Here is a 9,474-nt window from a genome sequence, read left to right on the forward strand (position 1 = left end):
ACTCATAATCAAGTTTTTAAAAAAGAATCAGGGCTAAGAATCCTGCGCATATCTACTCAGAAGTGCAATTTGTTTTCGATGGGTCTTATTCCCAGGTAAGTGTGTGAAAGATTGCAGCCGAAATTCAGTCATAAAATACCAAGAGAGGTCATTTATAATAGACACATAACATGAGTTATCAACTGACCCTAATAACGCATTCTTGAAAATATATCCCATTGATTTCAGGGGACTTGCTTCCAAGTAAGCACCCTTAGGATGCAAGCAATAGCCTCCAGAAGATCAAAAGAGACTACGAGGCTCTCGGCAGGAAATTGAAGCAACTAAATGCACAAATTGTCATCTCATCTCTCCTCCCAGTTGAACGATGTGGCCCAGGGAGAGAGGGGAAAATAGTGGAAGTGAACAGCTGGCTTCGCAGATGGTGTAAACAGGAACGGTTTGGATTCTTAGATCACGGACTGCAGTTTCTTGAAGATGGACTTCTGGCAAGCGATGGGCTGCACCTCACAACGGTTGGGAGAAATGTTTTTGCCAAAAATCTCAGAAACCTCATCAGGAGGGCTTTAAACTGACTAATGTGGGGGAGGGAGACAGTGCTCCTGAAGGTAGGAGCCTATCAATTGATGAAGATGATCATCCAAATGTCATAGACCAAATGGAGCAAACAGCACGCAGACCTAGTGGTGGGAGGAAAAAATCCTTAAATAAGAGACACGGGGGAATGATTCAATGTCTGTACACTAATGCGCAAAGCATGGGAAATAAACAAGATGAACTTGAGCTCTTGGTACAGCAAACTAAATATGACATAATAGGCATCACTGAAACCTGGTGGGATAAGTCCCATGATTGGAATGTAATAATGGGGGGATACAATCTATTTCAGAGAAACAGACCAGACAAGAAAGGAGGAGGAGTGGCGTTATATGTCAGGGATGTGTATACCTGTGAAGAGATCCAAGATTCAGAACCTCAAAGCCAAAGTGAGAGCATTTGGGTCAAAATTAAGGGAGAGAAGAATAACAGGGACTTCATTGTGGGAGTTTACTATAGATCCCCAAACCAAACGGAGGACATAGATGCTGCCTTCCTGGAACAGATGGCCAAGCATGCAAAAGGAAGGGAGATAGTAGTAATGGGGGACTTCAATTACCCGGATATTTGTTGGATGTCAAACTCAGCCAAGAGCATAAGGTCAAACAGATTCCTCACTGGCCTTGCAGACAACTTCATTGTCCAGAAAGTGGGAGAAGCAACAAGAGGAACAGCCATTTTAGATCTGGTCCTAACCAATGTTGATGATCTGGTTAGTGGGGTAGAAGTGGAAGGATCATTAGGCGCGAGTGATCATGCTCTTCTGAAGTTTACTATACAGCGGAAAGGAGCAGCCAAGCATACTAGGACTCAATTTCTTGACTTTAAGAAAGCTGACTTCATAAAACTTAGGGAAGTGCTGGGTGGGATCCCATGGACAGTAATACTAAAAGGAAAGGGAGTTCATGATGGCTGGGAGTTTGTTAAGAGGGAGATACTAAAAGCACAACATCAGGCAATACCAATGAGACAGAAACATGGAAGGTGCCTAAAGAAGCCAGGGTGGCTATCTAAAGAACTTTTAACTGAGTTAAGATTAAAAAAGGATGTGTGCAAAAAATGGAAAAGGGGGGAAACCACCAAAGAGGAATTCAAACAAATAGCCAGCACGTGTAGACACAAAGTCAGAAAAGCTAAAGCACAGAATGAACTCAGGCTTGCTAGAGAGGTTAAAAGCAACAAAAAAGGCTTCTATGGGTATGTTCGTAGCAAAAGGAAGAACAAAGAAACAGTGGGGTCACTCAGAGGAGAAGATGGTGAAATGCAAACAGGGGACACAGAAAGGGCTGAACTTCTCAATGCCTTCTTTGCCTCAGTCTTCTCCGATAAGGAAAACAATGCCCGACCTGAAGAATTTGGAGCAAATGATTCAGCAAAGGAAACACAGCCCAGAATAACTAAGGAGATAGTACAAGAATACTTGGCCAGTTTAGATGTATTCAAGTCTCCAGGGCCAGATGAACTGCATCCAAGAGTATTAAAAGAACTGGCAGATGTGATCTCAGAACCACTGGCAGTCATCTTTGAGAATTCCTGGAGAACAGGCGAAGTCCCGGCAGACTGGAGGAGGGCAAATGTTGTCCCTATTTTCAAAAAGGGGAAAAGAGAGGACCCAAATAATTACCGCCCAGTCAGTCTGACATCAATACCAGGGAAGATTCTGGAGCAGATCATTAAGCAAACAGTCTGTGCGCACCTAGAAAGGAATGCTGTGATCACCAATAGTCAGCATGGATTTCTGAAAAATAAGTCATGTCAGACTAACCTGATCTCGTTTTTTGACAGAATTACAAGCCTGGTAGATGAAGGGAATGCAGTGGATGTAGCCTACCTTGATTTCAGCAAGGCATTTGACAAGGTGCCCCATGATATTCTTGTAAAGAAACTGGTAAAATGCGGTCTTGACTATGCTACCACTCAGTGGATTTGTAACTGGCTGACTGACCGATCCCAAAGAGTGCTCATCAATGGTTCCTCTTCATCCTGGAGAAGAGTGACTAGTGGGGTGCCACAGGGTTCTGTCTTGGGCCCGGTCTTATTCAACATCTTTATCAACGACTTGGATGATGGACTCAAGGGCATCCTGATCAAATTTGCAGATGACACCAAACTGGGAGGGGTGGCTAACACCCCAGAGGACAGGATCACACTTCAAAACGACCTTGACAGATTAGAGAACTGGGCCAAAACAAACAAGATGAATTTTAACAGGGAGAAATGTAAAGTATTGCACTTGGGCAAAAAAAATGAGAGGCACAAATACAAGATGGGGGACACCTGGCTTGAGAGCAGTACATGTGAAAAGGATCTAGGAGTCTTGGTTGACCACAAACTTGACATGAGCCAACAGTGTGACACGGCAGCTAAAAAAGCCAATGCAATTCTGGGCTGCATCAATAGGAGTATAGCATCTAGATCAAGGGAAGTAATAGTGCCACTGTATTCTGCTCTGGTCAGACCTCACCTGGAGTACTGTGTCCAGTTCTGGGCACCACAGTTCAAGAAGGACACTGACAAACTGGAACGTGTCCAGAGGAGGGCAACCAAAATGGTCAAAGGCCTGGAAACGATGCCTTATGAGGAACGGCTAAGGGAGCTGGGCATGTTTAGCCTGGAGAAGAGGAGGTTAAGGGGTGATATGATAGCCATGTTCAAATATATAAAAGGATGTCACATAGAGGAGGGAGAAAGGTTGTTTTCTGCTGCTCAAGAGAAGCGGACACGGAGCAATGGATTCAAACTACAAGAAAGAAGATTCCACCTAAACATTCGGAAGAACTTCCTGACAGTAAGAGCTGTTCGACAGTGGAATTTGCTGCCAAGGAGTGTGGTGGAGTCTCCTACTTTGGAGGTCTTTAAGCAGAGGCTTGACAACCATATGTCAGGAGTGCTCTGATGGTGTTTCCTGCTTGGCAGGGGGTTGGACTCGATGGCCCTTGTGGTCTCTTCCAACTCTATGATTCTAGGATTCTAGGATTTCAACTCTGGTGGCAAATGTCCTGCTGTATAAAAACAAACACCTGAATTGCAGAGATGAGTACTGTGATAGGAATTTTGAGGTCTTAGATATATGGTAATGTTCATAAGCATACCAACCAAGCACATACATAGATCAGCACAGGAAGACCAACCTGGAACCATTTTAGACAGGAGATAAACAACGACTGGAGAAAAACAACATTCAAATTTCTGTTTTAGACCGCCTTTTCTGTGATGTAGGTGTGATGTATCTGAGGGGTGGTCTTAGGTTACACCCCTTCTGTGATGTATGTATGGTGTTTCTGGGGGTGGTCTTGATCTACAGGGTGGCAATTTCAAAAGTCTTTATAAGGCCTTGCGCGCCATTGTTCTGGGTTCCTCCTCTCCTGCGGGTGAGGGGAGCACCCTGTTGCAACAGATCAATAAAGATCCAGCTTACTAGCTGATTTGCTTCTCAGTATTCTCTGGTTGGCCTCTGTTATTTTCTCCTACCAATAGGGAACCTATGTAAGGACTCTATATGGGCTCCTGGATACCCCATAAGGGAAAAGGGCAATTTTTGTTTACAACAGTACTCAAAATTATTTGTAAAAAAAACCCTGTTCTTCATAGTCCCTGTGCAGTTCTGTGCATGTGGGCTTGTAGCTTGTATCTTCAGATGCTCCTATCTGGAATAATGTCACCTTGGTATCTGAAGAAGTGTGCATGCACACGAAAGCTCATACCAAGAACTAACTTAGTTGGTCTTTAAGGTGCTACTGGAAGGAATTTTTTTATTTTGACTATGGCAGACCAACACGGCTACCTATCTGTAACTGGAATAATCTGTCACCCATTCAGCTCCTTTTTGGAAAGGCTATTCCTTCCAACTGAGCTGTATCTATTTCCTTGCCATCTTTGAAAAGTTATTTCATTCTGTTGCTGCCCCTTTAGGGAAGTGATGTTGCCAGATGTTCTGCGAAAAGACTCAGCACGACTTCCAATAGCTTGTGGGAGGTTTACTTTGGCATGTGCGTTTGCAAAAGAAAGACTGGCTTGGTGGGGTTAAAGAAGATTTCTCCTTCCAAGTGGATCTTATCTCTGGTCTTTGTTTGGAAGGTAGGTCAGCCTGAACCTTGGGCGGCTTTGCAGAATTAATTGCGGAAGCTGCTTGTTCTCTCATTGCAATCAACAGTATGCTTGGCAGTGTTAATCTGCTGCTGGCTAATTTAATGGTCTCTGCCTGCATAACTTTAGATAATTGCTTTTGTTCCTTGGGCAACATGTTGAGGAAAGTTGTCATTTGCTCCCCTAGGAAATGCCAGGGTGAACAAATGGGCCCTGAAGCAGTCAATCCCAGATTGGCTCTTCCCACCCACCCCCCAGCATCAGAGAGAGAACCCAGTGTTGCCGCAAGACAGAAAAAGTTCCTTTTTCAAATCCACTGGTCATGGTCACCAGTGGATTATAGAAATCTCTATACACATGTCTAGCTACGTAATGCTGAGTCATACTGTTGATCCATTTGGCTCAGTAGTGGTACCTCGGGTTAAAAAGAGTTTGGATTTGATATCCCGCTTTATCACTACCTGAAGGAGTCTCAAAGCGGCTAATGTTCTCCTTTCCCTTCCTCCCCCACAACAAACACTCTGTGAGGTAAGTGAGGCTGAGAGACTTCAGAGAAGTGTTACTAGCCCAAGGTCACCCAGCAGCTGCATGTGGAGGAGCGGAGACGCGAACCCGGTTCGCCAGATTACGAGTCTACCCCTCTTAACCACTACACCACACTGGCTCCCCTTATTAATTCGTTCTGGAGGTCTGTTCTTAACCTGAAACTGTTCTTAACCTGAGGTACCACTTTAGCTAATGGGGCCTCCCGCTGCAGCCGCTCCGCCACCGCACGATTTCTCTTCTCATCCTGAAACAAAGTTCTTAACTTGAGGTACTATTTCTGGGTTAGCAGAGTCTGTAACCTGAAGCGACTGTAACCTGAAGCATCTGTAACCTGAGGTACCACTGTACTGTCTACACTGATTGGCAGCAGCTCTCCAGACAGGGCATGTTCCCAGCCCTACCAGGAACCGAACCTGGGATCCTCTGCATACCAAGGAGATGCTCTTATCATTGAACTGTTGCTTTTTGTGGGCGATTTCAGTTGATAGTCAAGACCTTAGCAGAACTCGATGGCTGCAATCAACAGCAGTCTCTGCATGGCCCAGACAGTCACGACAACTTCTACTGAAATAACTGGCACAGTGTTGGATAATACCCTGCCTTTTAATAACAGCATTCATTGTCCCATGCCCACTGTCTTACAGGACATTTTGGGAGAAAAGGCCAAGGAGTAAACCCTACACCAATACAGAGTGGAGTCCCTAAGGTGGTTGGATGACTCCTTGTAGTCCTCCTTCCAGCAACTCCTGCAGCCAAGCTAGTTCCAGACGTATTGTTCTGCTTTTCTTTGAATCGCATCAGCGAAGCCAAGAAGGGGGACTTGTTGTTTGGGCAGCACTGCCCAGGCTTGCATGCCAGAAAGGTCATTTCGGTGCTGCTAACCCAGCAAAACAATGTGGGAGGCAGCAGTTACAAGTTAACGCAGGGCATAGGCAAACTCCGGTCCTCCAGATTTTTGGGACTACAATTCCCATCACCCCTAGCTAATAGGACCAGTGGTCAGGGATGATGGGAATTGTAGTCCCAAACATCTGGAGGGTCAGAATTTGCCTATGCCTGGTTTAACCGGTTTCTGCAGCCACAGCAGGTGCTGTGATTCTCCAGTGGTTGGCTTTCACCCCCAGAGGCACACGCCATTGTTCCTTGAGACAGATGGATGCCACCAATTGTGCCGTGATTTCTGCCAAAGCGATAACAGCGATTGCAACTCAGTCTTTATCGTAACCATTCTTGGCTATCCTTGCAGCGCTGGCAAATAATACATTGCAGTTTATGAATATGATTTCTATTCCCCCCCCCCCAGGAATGGAGCTGAGAGATGACCTAACCTGGGTCTGGAAAAATAATCTCTCAAAGGACCTGTTGATGGCATTTTACCATTGTACTATTGAGAGTGTATTAACTTATGGTCTGTGTGTGTGCTTTGGGAGCTGCACGATCAGGGGAAAAACAATGCTGTCCAAGGTTATAAAGACTGCAGAGAGAATAATTGGGTGCACTCTTCCCACCTTGGATCAAATCTATGCTTCCAGGTGCCATAAGAAAGCTGCAGAGATAGTGAAGGACAGTGCGCACTCTGGAAATGATTTCTTTCAGCTTCTGCCTTCTGGAAGAAGGTACAGTGGTGCCTCGCAAGACGAAAAGAATCCGTTCTGTGATTCTCTTCGTCTAGCGGTTTTTTCGTCTTGCGAAGCAAGCCCATTGACGGATTAGCGGATTAGCGCTATTAGCGGCTTTTAGCGGCTTATCGGATCAGCTGATAAGCGGCTTAGCAGCTTAGAAAAAGGGGGGGAAAGGGAAAAAAACCCGCAGGAACTCGCAGGACATTTTCGTCTTGCGAAGCAAGCCCATAGGAGATTCGTTTTGCGAAGCACCTCCAAAACGGAAAACTCTTTCGTCTAGCGAGTTTTCCGTCTTGCGAGGCATTCGTCTTGCGGGGCACCACTGTACAGGGTTATAAAGACTAGGACTAGCCGCCTGAGAAACAGTTTCTATTCAAATGTGATTTTGGTTTTAAACGCAATGTAAGGTAGTCTCTATGGGAGTATATTGTATTTAATTATGGGGTATCAGAGTTTTTAGGGGGCTAACCAGGCTGGGATAGCTGGGATAGCAGGCTTGTTGGCTTTTGTTGTTGTTTTTTTAAATAATATTTATTAAAAGTTTAAGGATTAAGGAAAGAAGTAAAAAAGAAAAAGAAAAAGTAAACAATACAAATCAATACATTACAGTACATATAAAAAAATGCAAAAGACACAATACATCAAAACAAAAACAAAAGCAAAAACAATTAAAAACACATCCAATATTTCCATATCTTTATCTTTCATTAACTTGTTTCATCGACCTCCTCACACCTCCCTTTTTGTGTTCTAGTTATTAATTATTTCAGCAAATCCTTTCCATCTTTCACTGTTTTCTGTCATTTAATTATCTTAATTTATTTTAACCTTATCTTACCATTAAAACCCTAAAACTTATTTATACTTAACTCCTTATAACATTTCTACTAAAGCCATATAATTTCATTCCAACATTTTTCTAACACTCATTAATTTTGCGACATTTCTCTAAATTTTTTAAAAAAACTTTTTTTCCAATCTTCTTCCACCGTCTCTTCTCCCTGGTCTTGGATTCTGTCAGTCCTTTCTATCAATTCCATATGGTCCATCAACCTGGTGACCTTCTGTCCGAGGCTCTTAACTCTTTTCCATGTCCCTTCTGCAGATCTTCTTCATATTTATACATGCACTTTACTTTATCTTCTGCTGATCTTGTTCTTAATTTCCTTCCTTTGGCACTGAGGAGTAGATCTCGGGGAAACTCCAACCTAACAATGTCTTTATTCCTTCTCGACAGGTCAGCCCATTCTCCATAGTCAGAACTAAAGTCCAAAAGATATTTCAGAGCGTGTTTCAGAGTCCCTCCAAAGCTAAAGGCCCCCACAACTCCAATCTCTCCCTGACCCAAATCCAGATCCCAAAGGCCAGAACATCCCTGCATAAGGGGATCTATCCAACTTTCCTTCTCCAATCCAAGCGGGGCTCCATCCCTCCAAATCTGGCTTTCTCTAGATTTGATCGTAAAAGGCCACAGCTTATGTTCATCAAATTGCCTCTGTAAGGCCGGGGCTCTCTCCACTTGAATTACTTGAGGTTCAACAACAACTTTCTCCTTCATCTTTTCTACAGCTTGCCATGTCAAAACAGATTCCTGAATCAATTCCTGAGTAGTTTATGTATAGGTATTCACTTTTTGTCCCAAATCAGTCATTTTTGTCCCAAATTGTCAATTTTAATAATCATCACATCCATCTTCTCATGAAGCTGTTCCAATAAAGCACTTGTCTTGCAAAATGCAATCACTAAGGCTTCTTCTGTCAACATTCTTGTCCAAGGTCAATCTCTAATTCTCACGGTCTTTAATCTCTGCAGCTGGAAAATTCCCCAGCTCCACTCCAGACCCTAGTTTCCATGGAGCAGATTCCTCCCGATCAGAGGAAATCCACCATTGCTGGAGGCGCTAACCCGGAAGTCAAGCTTGTTGGCTTTTGAATGTCTGATGCAGATTTTTTCAATTTCGTTGTTCTGTATGGGACAATGACAATAAAGATTATCGTATCATAGCGTAGTCGTCACTGTGTTCCAGGAGTGGGTACACAAACACAGTCCCCCACTACCACAGATTATGTAGTCAAGTTTCCTGCATTTGGGAGATTGCAGGGGGTCAGTACACCTGGAGTGCAGTAGACAAACCTCACCTGTGGTCCCCCTGCCAGGTAAGTGTGTGTGTGTGTGTGTGTGTGTGTTAACTGAAATGTCTACAAGCAGAACTTTCATGAAGTGTACTAAGGTGTTATGCAACATACACAAATTTTAATAGAATCAGTAAAAGCATCTCTAAAAGCATAATAAAAAGCATCTGTTAAACAGTAGGTACAGTAGGGACGCAGGTGGCGCTGTGGGTTAAACAACGGAGCCTAGGACTTGCCAATCAGAAGGTCGTCAGTTCGAATCCCCGCGACGGGGTGAGCTCCCGTTGTTCGGTCCCTGGTCCTGCTAACCTAGCAGTTCGAAAGCATGCCAAAAAGTGCAAGTAGATAAATAGGTACCGCTCTGGCAGGAAGGTAAACACCGTTTCAGTGCGCTGCTCTGGTTCACCAGAAGTGGCTTAGTCATGCTGGCCACATGACCCGGAAGCTGTACACTGGCTCCCTCGGCCAATAAAGCGAGATGAGCGCCGCAA

The sequence above is a fragment of the Podarcis bocagei genome, assembly GCF_964188305.1.
Source record: "Podarcis bocagei genome assembly, chromosome: 3".
NCBI lineage: Eukaryota > Metazoa > Chordata > Lepidosauria > Squamata > Lacertidae > Podarcis > Podarcis bocagei.